The sequence below is a fragment of the Adelges cooleyi genome, unplaced genomic scaffold (genome assembly GCF_023614345.1).
Source record: "Adelges cooleyi isolate 19-005CV unplaced genomic scaffold, UGA_ACOO_1.1 ACOO_flye_CR_arks_rails_tigmint_CR_PRNA_30, whole genome shotgun sequence".
Classification (NCBI taxonomy): domain Eukaryota; kingdom Metazoa; phylum Arthropoda; class Insecta; order Hemiptera; family Adelgidae; genus Adelges; species Adelges cooleyi.
In genome coordinates this window covers 3,399,425-3,409,313 of record NW_026095971.1, presented here as the reverse complement: position 1 = coordinate 3,409,313, position 9,889 = coordinate 3,399,425, and positions in this window count along the sequence as shown.

The window sequence follows — 9,889 nt, the reverse complement described above, 5'->3', positions numbered from 1 at the left end:
GAGCTAATTTAAGCAACGCGCTAAAGAATCCTATCAGGGCCCAGGGCCCGGGCTGTGTAGCCAATGGACAATGGTGCCATTAAAAAGTTAATCTCTCAATCGTGTTCATTCAAAAGTAACATTATACATATTAACTTAGTAAGTAAACATATTTGTTTATGACTTGTGGTAGAGAACCAAAATGGTATGAGTTACTTTTATAACATGCAAAAAAAATGCAAATTATATTTTTTATGTATTCTAATATGGTGTAAATAGTGATGTTCATTCGTTTTCCTCAAAAACTTACGAAATTGAAGAAAAATATAAAACAACCGTAGATAGAAAAATATCTTTAGTGTATGATCACAAACTTGTTTTTGAAAAAAATGTGACATATATATATTTGGGTTTTCGTCTTAGCTATGGCGAGTATTAACATTACTACGAAAGACTTATAAAATATCTCCTTTATTTCAATAATAATTATAGAAAATAATTTAATTAAGAGTCAACAGACTATTAGATTTTTTTTTTCATGTATTGGCCATTCAGTTCAAAGTGGTCAAACTCAACTCCCTGGATCAAAATTGAATTGAGATATGTCGATCACTGGGTAGACTGCTCAGTATAAGGCAGGAGACGATATTAATATTTTCTTGATCTTCTTTGAGGTAACCCGTTTCATTGTCGGCCATCGGTTGACAACTGCAGCCACGGCAGGTGCAGTTCTCCACCGCCGTCGGTGGTCGCCTTGTAACACGACCGTCGGCCTTGCAGGTTTTTTTTTTTTTACTTAATCGAACCCATCTGTTGTGACATAATTCATATTTTTATCTAGCCGATTTTCAGTGTTTTTGTTTTTTTTGTAAAAAAACAGTCGGTGCTACTCGACGCTATAGATTGGCACGACATCTGCGGATGGTCGCAAGTAAAGAGTGATTTGCAGCTATGTATACATATATATATATATATATATATATATTATATGTACAAATACTTACACCTGCAATAGCTAGCTGGCTGCAAAAATTACAAGACCGTTATAAATAGATATTATTATTATTATTACTTATAACTCCCGCTTTCGTGCTCGCGTTTATGTATCACGTAAATCAAAGGTTGCGGCCGGGCGTTATATTATTATTATTATTGTATTAAACGTTTGCAACAGCCGGACTTTGTTTTATATAATGTGCACTTATGTTATATATTACTATTATTATTATCATCATCATACATAGTTCGTAAGGGAGGTCAACACTCGTGAGCTCACCGATGCGCGTGCACGACACCGTCTCTTTCCGTGGCATCTGTTTACGGACATGCGATCCTATTATGACACACGTCTCCCCGTACCGTTTTACCCCAAGATTTATCATATTATACATATTTTTACCGTCACCGCCGCCGGTTTTTTTATTTTTTCATTTTTCTTTTACACGCATAACCGGTCTACATTTGTGTTGTTTGTCATTTTGACGTTTTATTATTATATTATTGTTCACGTGAACCGGGCTATCGATTATATATATTTTTTCGTTTTGGGGTTTAGGTTTTTTTTTTAATTTTTTATTATTATTATCATTATAATATTATAATACACTATTATTTCACGATTTTCACCTGCTTTTTTTTTTACCCTCTAAACGCGTTGTCAGAGGCCGCGCGCCGTCACCACACTTCACGAGACGCCGGCATGAATAATAATAATAATAATAATAATAGTATTTTATAATATCATATTATTATGTACATTGAACGCATGATAATGTCGAAATAATGTCTACACGCGATATCAAGCGCAGACGTTGCGCGCGACCATCACCAGACCTGAGCATACGGTGTAGCGGTTAGTACTTACAATTAGTAGCTACTAGCATTGAGTTTATATATGAGTACAACATATATTTACTCAATGCTAGGTTTTGTTTGGTACTGTTACACCTTCAAAATTATACACCGATGAGCCGTTGCCAATTGAAAAACCAATCGTTCAGTTCTACTATTGTAATTTTTTGTTTGAAAAAAAAAAAAACAAACATGATATAATCGCGAGAAATGCAGCGTTTAATGTACGAGGTACGTAAACACTAAACGTTATGTGCTGTAATGATTTTTAATCCGAGGGACACGAAGTCAGCTGTCGGTGTGCGAAATGCACAGCCATGCATTCGTGCAGTCAAAACAATCGAATAGATAAAAGGGATAAGTATAATAATAAATAATATAGCGTTGACAAAAACCCATAGCGAACGATACCTAATACTTATTGCTATTGTTGCATGAACGCTGCAGTTGAACCGTGGCTAAAAAAATATGCGAAATTCAATTAAATATTGTAAAGTTATAATTTATATAGTAGAATAATAATGACTTGAACTAAATTTAAAAAAAATTACTATTTATCTTGACCCTAATCTTATTTTTTTTTTGTACAATTTAGCATTAAGTAGTACGTAATTTTAAACAAATTCTGAATGTTTTTTTTTTGGATCTTCTTTAAAAAAATTAATTTGCCTCGTAGATAAAATAATATTGAATTTCTAATGTTGAAATGGGTTTTTTAAAAACAATTATTTATGCAAGTTCAACAATTGTATTAATCGATAAACGTATTAATACAATACGTTAATGTATTAATGCATTAATATATTATTTTAAAATTTATTTATTAAAAATAATGATGAAGTTATGAAAATAACAATTATTCTTAAAGAAAACATAACTTGATTAATAGGGTTAAAGTTTCATAGTTGTAATAGCCATTAAATTATGAATCTTAGTACACTATTTAATATAATATCCAATTGTCACTTCATATATTTTATTACATTGTACAATACATTCGTAAGCAAGCTTTTATAGTGAAAAAACTCACTAAACTGGATTATAAAAATATAAATTCGATTTTGGCTGTTATACAAATTGCGGTTTGTGAATTTATACCATGAAACCATACAAATATATATTTTGATAAATTAAATAATACAATTTTTCATAGCAATGTCAATACATATATTTTAACATTATTTCGTTGGTTGACACATTTGTTTTTAAACTATTTAAAATATGAAAATAACTGTTTTAATTTGACTATGACTTTTTACATTTTAGTTTTATAATATATGTAATAATATACACATATATATACATGTTATGTATAATATGTTTTGTTTTTAGTTAAGTGTATCATAACTGGTCGGTTAGGTTTACTAATCTACAAGATAAACTTTATGGCTCTTTAATAAATTAATGAAGTTTTTCGCAGAAGTCACATTTCTAAATTATTTAACGTTTGTGAAAACGTTGATAATTAATTGTTCTCGGAATACACTAAAACTTAGCAATACAAAGCGTGGCATGGAACTTTCACACGAGGAAAGAATATACGTGTGAGAGCTGTTTACAATTATTCTTATCGCAATTACAATGTATATGTAATTGGATTGCACAATCTCAATTAAAATCCAAAACTTAGTTGTTCTTGTGCTTAACGAATTGAGAATGATGACTTGCGAGTATGTTATCTTTACTTTTATCGATTCCTATTGCTAATCATTACATGTGGGTCGGAGTGACGCCAGACATGCCCGACATGGCAACGACATTGCAAAATCACAATAATTTCAGTTTGTTCAAAACATAATTGCTGTCGTGGCATACGCATACGCATAATAATATTGTTTTGATCTGAATTGAAGTATGGTTTATATTATATTATATAATGGTCATACTAATTGGTTAGGTTAGTATCTAAAGTCGATAATTTAGTCGTTAATTTAAAAATTGTCAAACGCTTCTAAGTGAATCTGTAGACAACTAACTGCCCTTTCATTATATATGCTGGATTTTTACGCTATTTCAAATTCAGAAGTGGAAAAGTTACTAGTTATTGAACGGAAAAAAGTAAAGTGAATTTTTGGAACTGTCCATACATAAAACAAATTAATGTATTCAAAATGTTGTCAGAAAGTTTGTTAATTTTTTTTTTTTTATTAAAATAGAGACAATATTTACCACCTGTATACAAAATAAAACAATAGGTAAATGAGCTGAATATAGAAACTAGACAAGACGACGTGAAGGAAGGGAGCGTCCATTAACACTACTTCCAAATAGGAATTTAAATTTTCCGTTTAAGAGATTGGTACTTTTTTATATATTTTTTAAATTTTATGTTAAGTGTTGAGTAGATCACGTGGCCAGTTCCGTTTTAATCGGCGAGGAGGATTTTCGGGAATTGTGAGAAAAGCTAGCTTAGATATAAGAGGATTAGAGTGGTTGAGAGCGTTCGTATGGCATTTTTTATAGTGGTAGGAAGCAAGGGTTGATAGCAATAGAATATAAATATATTATCGGAATTTTTAAAACATAAGTAAAACATTGAAAATATTTTCATAATACTCAAAAATTTGTCAACAATGGTTTTGAAACTTGACACGATTTTAAAATATTTTATAAGTATAAACAAATTTAAAGAAAACGTTAATATTAAATGCTCTATGAGTAGTTAGTTACTGTCCAGCTTTGTGCGAAATTCATAACTTAGGAAGGAATCTTTCTTTAGCAAATGATCGACTGACGTAGTATGATATTGCTAAGCGGTGTATTCTGGATTTTGTTAATTGATTACAAAACATATTAAATATAACCATAAAACAGTACATCTATAACGATCTAATTGTATAGTAATAATAATAATAATAACAATAAATAGTAATGAAAAACGTGGAAGCAAAAGTGCGTCGGTGTTTTTGAAGCAAGCTGGGAAGCTCGAATTAATGGGAATTTTATAGCACCGGAGACGACTGTATCTCGTCTATTAGGCGCTCTCTTAAACACGGCTTGTACTATACACATGCGGCCGTCGCTCCTTACCGCACGTTTAAACGACGTAGTTAATACAATTTAGTGTTATGGCACCGTGTTTTAAATGCTCTGGCTCCGATTTCGCTTCCAATTAATGACGTTCATAAATATATCCGTTCAAGTGTGTTCAATAAAAAGTAACTTAGTAGGGTAAACAATATTTAGGATGCATTTCAATAAACGTCGTTGGTGAGTTTCACACGAACTGTTCAAACAATCATTAATCATGATAATATATGTATATTATTACTTTCGTTAAACCGTTTAAGACTATTTATTGAAATTCGAAACATGATAGCTTTACAACATCAAAATTAACATAATGTTATCTTATACTTTGTAAATAGTGAATGACGAATGAAAGCGCAGAAATAATAGGAACTTTAATACATTTATTATTTAATAAATAATATGAACGTGAGCTAGAAAATCCAACCGAAACGAGGAAATAACAAGGTAAATAACCAATTTAAAGTCCACGAGAAGACTATCTAGAAAGCCAAGAAGTACATTTTTACAATAAGACAATGCATCTGTAATTTGTAAAATCAAATACATGGTTAGGTCGAAACAGACATAAAATTATGGTGGAAGAAGAACGTGTGGAAAGAAAAATCAAAATATTAATATATTACAAATTATTTAAAAAAAATACTAAATGACTCCACATAAAAATAGTCTGAATGATACATTTGTTTGGCATATATTTTAAATAGACAATATTTCAGCAAATGAAAGTATATTTCACTAGTATATATGTAATTTTTTTTTTTTTTGCTTTTACCTAATCAAAATGTATTACCCATTTTAAGACATAAATCATTCATATACCTCGATATAAATAAAATATTTTAAGAAAAATCTCTATGCGGTATAACCGGTTAGTAGTACGAGTTTGGGTTTCGGCGTTTCAACTTCTCAAAATTGCTTGCTCATATTTTAATATGTTTCATTGCAGATATTAGCGAGCAAGTCTATTTCTTTGCGATTTAACATTCGTGTATAATCATGACAAATTATACTATGATTGATTGTGTATGACGTCAATTTAACGTTTTTACATTATGTTTAAACTTAATACATTCTACAATATTATTCTAATCATTATTATGATATATTTTTATGCTCAAGACATTTACTCTGCTGTTATTATAATATTGTGCTTGTATTTAGCAAACAAAACGAGCAAGTCGAACGCATTATAGTGTGTAAGCTGTGCGTATATATATAAGTCATCGGTATTGGTCGGAAGCAACACACCTGCATTTCATGTAGCCATTATCGTCGATTTGCATACACGCAACGTCAAAACTGAGTTATCTCTCGAGTTCTCTCATAATTTATTTACCATTACTACTTTGCGAGTCAACTCGTATGTAGAGCGACAGGTTAGGTACCTAAGCCATTACGTCAAATCGAACGACAAATGTCTATGATTCTTTTTATACACTTCGACTCTTTTGAAATGTTATTTTTCGAGTCGTCACCATTCAGAATCCCATATTGCTTTTTATTGTGAAAAAAACATCTTTCACTCTACGTCACTTAAGGTAGCCACTTTTAGGTATTTTATTCGCCAAAACAAAAACATAAGCAACTAAAAGTTTTAATGGATTTCGGTCAAAGTTACAGTGCAACTTAGCTAAAAAGCTAAGTAAACTACTGAACGATTAGTATTTTACCGAAAAACGAGTATGAAAAGTATTCAAATCAAATGTGATCTAATTATCAGACTTTAAATCTCAAGACTACGCTCAAATAATATAAACTTGGAACTAATTCGAGGTACGAATTATTTTAAGTAGAAAAAAAAAACAAACTTGTTTTTTCAGAATCGCAGTGTTCTCAAATTAGTATTGTAGTTATAGTTTTGTAAACCGTCGCGTCGTTTTTAGCATAAAATAATGTTTAATGGCTTTTTTTATAGTATCTTTTTAATAAATTATTTTTCACGGATAGGTATTTAAATGTATAAAAAAATGTCATTTGTAAAAAAAAAATCATAATTTAGTCCGACACATGTTAAGAAGCTTAAGGTGTATAAGAGCTGCGAAATAGCTGCAAAAAAGGAGCACTGCCGGCACAGGTCATTTATCATACGGATGAAAAACAACGGTACATCGAAAGATGATATCCATTTCCATCTTTCTCAGCCCTATACTGCATAAATCAACTTCTAAGTTCTTATCACATTGCTATTCATACGTCCCTGGCACCGGTGATAAAATAATAAATAGCCTTAAGCGCGAGGGGACGAAGTACTATGGAAAATCCTTACCTCTTCCAAGACAGGTGTACGAAAAAAATTGTAATATATCGGCTGTGATTAGTCTGCCTCCCAGAGCGCACAAAAACCATAGGATGATTTATATGTTTTATTCGAAAAAATCAGTTTTATACCGATATGATTTATTTCTCCGAAAAATAATAATTTCAAGCACCGTTTTTCTTGCCAACTAAAGAGTAAAAAAAAAAAAACCCGTTCGACGTTCATTAAAAGTCAGCGTGAACATTTTCCAACGGCAACAAATCTATAAAGCCGAGCAGATATTTCAATGTCTGTAATCAAAGTAATTAATGTATTATTCTCCGGTAAATTAATTTCTTCGTTTAATCACATTAACGTTTGCCGGATCGTTGTTCGCCGCCACATTATGTTTTGTACGGCGAAGTCGAAGAATTGCATAAAACTATAGTTTTAGACAAACGGCCGACTAATTGATAATCGACCTACATTTCATAGTCAGACGTGGTTAGACGAAAACATGTTATTTCAATTAAAACGTTCAAAATTGAATTATATAATTATATTAGGATTGAAAAGCTCAACAAAACGTGTAATAAACTCTTAACGTCCACATTACCACGAAATGTATATATTCCAACCAAAGACTGAAGACACATAATAGTTAAAGACAATTTTGTCATGTTTATTTTCAATTTATAGTCATTATAAATAATTGTATAAATGTGATATGTAGTTTAGGTTAAAGTTACACTTATTTTTACTCTTCTTCCTCTAACGGTGAAACACTCATCTTTATTTTTACCAAGTTAATCTTATACTTCAAGTATCGTCATTTTTTCATCTTGAACTTATTAAAGCGCTGCGCCATAATATATAGGTAAATTTATTTTATTACTTTTGCATGAAATATCTATAATTTATTATTTATAATAATTAAACTATTGGACTCTATTTATATATTTATCTAGTGTAATTACAACATATTTTGTTATTATTATAAAATACATCTTCTTCTTCTTCCAGCTTTAAAGGCATTGAGGCCCATTGCTGCAAAACATATCTCTTTCCATCTGTCTCTGTTCAGAGCTGCTTCAATAATATTGTTTATCCAGTTTAATACATCATTTGCTATTGACTTAGCCCTAAGCACATGTCCAAGCCAACTCAGTCTCTTGTGGCGTATTTCCACTATTATGTTTGTTTTTCCGATTAGTTCCTGCAGTTCTCTGTTAGACCTAATTTCGTATGTTTGGTCTTCGTTTCTTTTTGGTCCGTAAATCTTTCTGAAGAATTTTCTCTCCGTGATAGCTAGTCTATTTTATCCTTCTTGGGTCGTGGACCATGTCTCACATGCATACATTATCACTGGTCTAGCTAGTACTATGTATAGTCGTTCTTTTGATTTTTTCGACAGTAGCTTCGACCCCAATAGTCCCAGAGGGCGTAAAAACATTTGTTCCCTGATGTAATGCGTTTTTTAATTTCTTCGTGGTTGTCGTTTGTGCTACTTAAGTTAGCGCCTAAATATTTAAAATCATCCACCTCCTCAAACTGATATCCTCCGACCTGTACCCGTTTTTTTGCACTTCGTATCAGCAATTCCGTTGCTTTTTTAATGTCCTGCTCACTTTAGCCTAAAGTCGATAAAGACTTTGTTATTATTATAAAATACATACAGAAGAAAAATGTAGATGTATAAATTATACATGTACATTAATGTATAAACTTTGTCTCCTTCCGACTATTAATTAATCAATTACTAAACGACCAGAACATATTTTATCTTCAAAAAACTACGGAAAAATCATTGAGTTCTATACCATTTCAATTAGTTGAAATTGAATTTATTTTAAATAACATTATATAGTAAACAGTAATAATTATAAAATAGCTATAACTACATAGTATAGAAGCAAGTTGAAAAGTTTTAGTTATTAAACTTTCTACACATTTCATTCTATACATTGAATTGAAAACTTTTCTGTCATAATAATAGCACAATGATGAATATTAATTTGTTGAACCACGAAGAAAATTATAATTCAATTATAATATAACATTATTTTACTGAACAAAACGTGCACGTGAATAATGTAGTACGCCAAAGTTGGCAACTGTCGTCATATTATAACGAGTAAATGAAGAAATAACTCAATTAGACACTTAATGTAATTTTAAACTAGACAATTTAATAATTTTATAAATCAAAAGCTATTTAAATTTTCAACGTTTCAGATATAAGCAGTAGAATAACGGTAGTCTTATGAAAACATTTCAAAGTTAATTTATTAACCACATGTTACAATACAACAATTAATATGACTTGTCAAGCGGTTTGGCTAAAATATAAAAGTCTAAAACTTTTAAGCCATTAAGCGACACGGGAAATATAAATGACGAGGGTATTATGGGTACGAGGAGGTGTTGTAAAAACTATAATGTGAGTTACAAAATGTTCAAACACAGTTCTGGTTGATTATATTTGATGTAATGAGAACCAAAAGGGTACAAGTGACGTCTTTTTTAAGGAACAAGTTTTTGATCATACATTGTTAATTTTATGTGTGTTAGTTTTATCAACTTTCAAAAGAAATATTGTAGAAACTAATGAACATCGTCCATAAAAAAACATAGAAAAATAATATTCGTTTTGTTTTGTAAGATTGTATAAAAGCCACCTCCACTCTTTTGGGTCTCATTCCTTCGTTCGTTTTTTATCTTCTATTTGCAAGACAATAAACTGGAAATGTATTTGGAAAGTCGTCGGCTGCCACTGGAGCACGGAAGTTT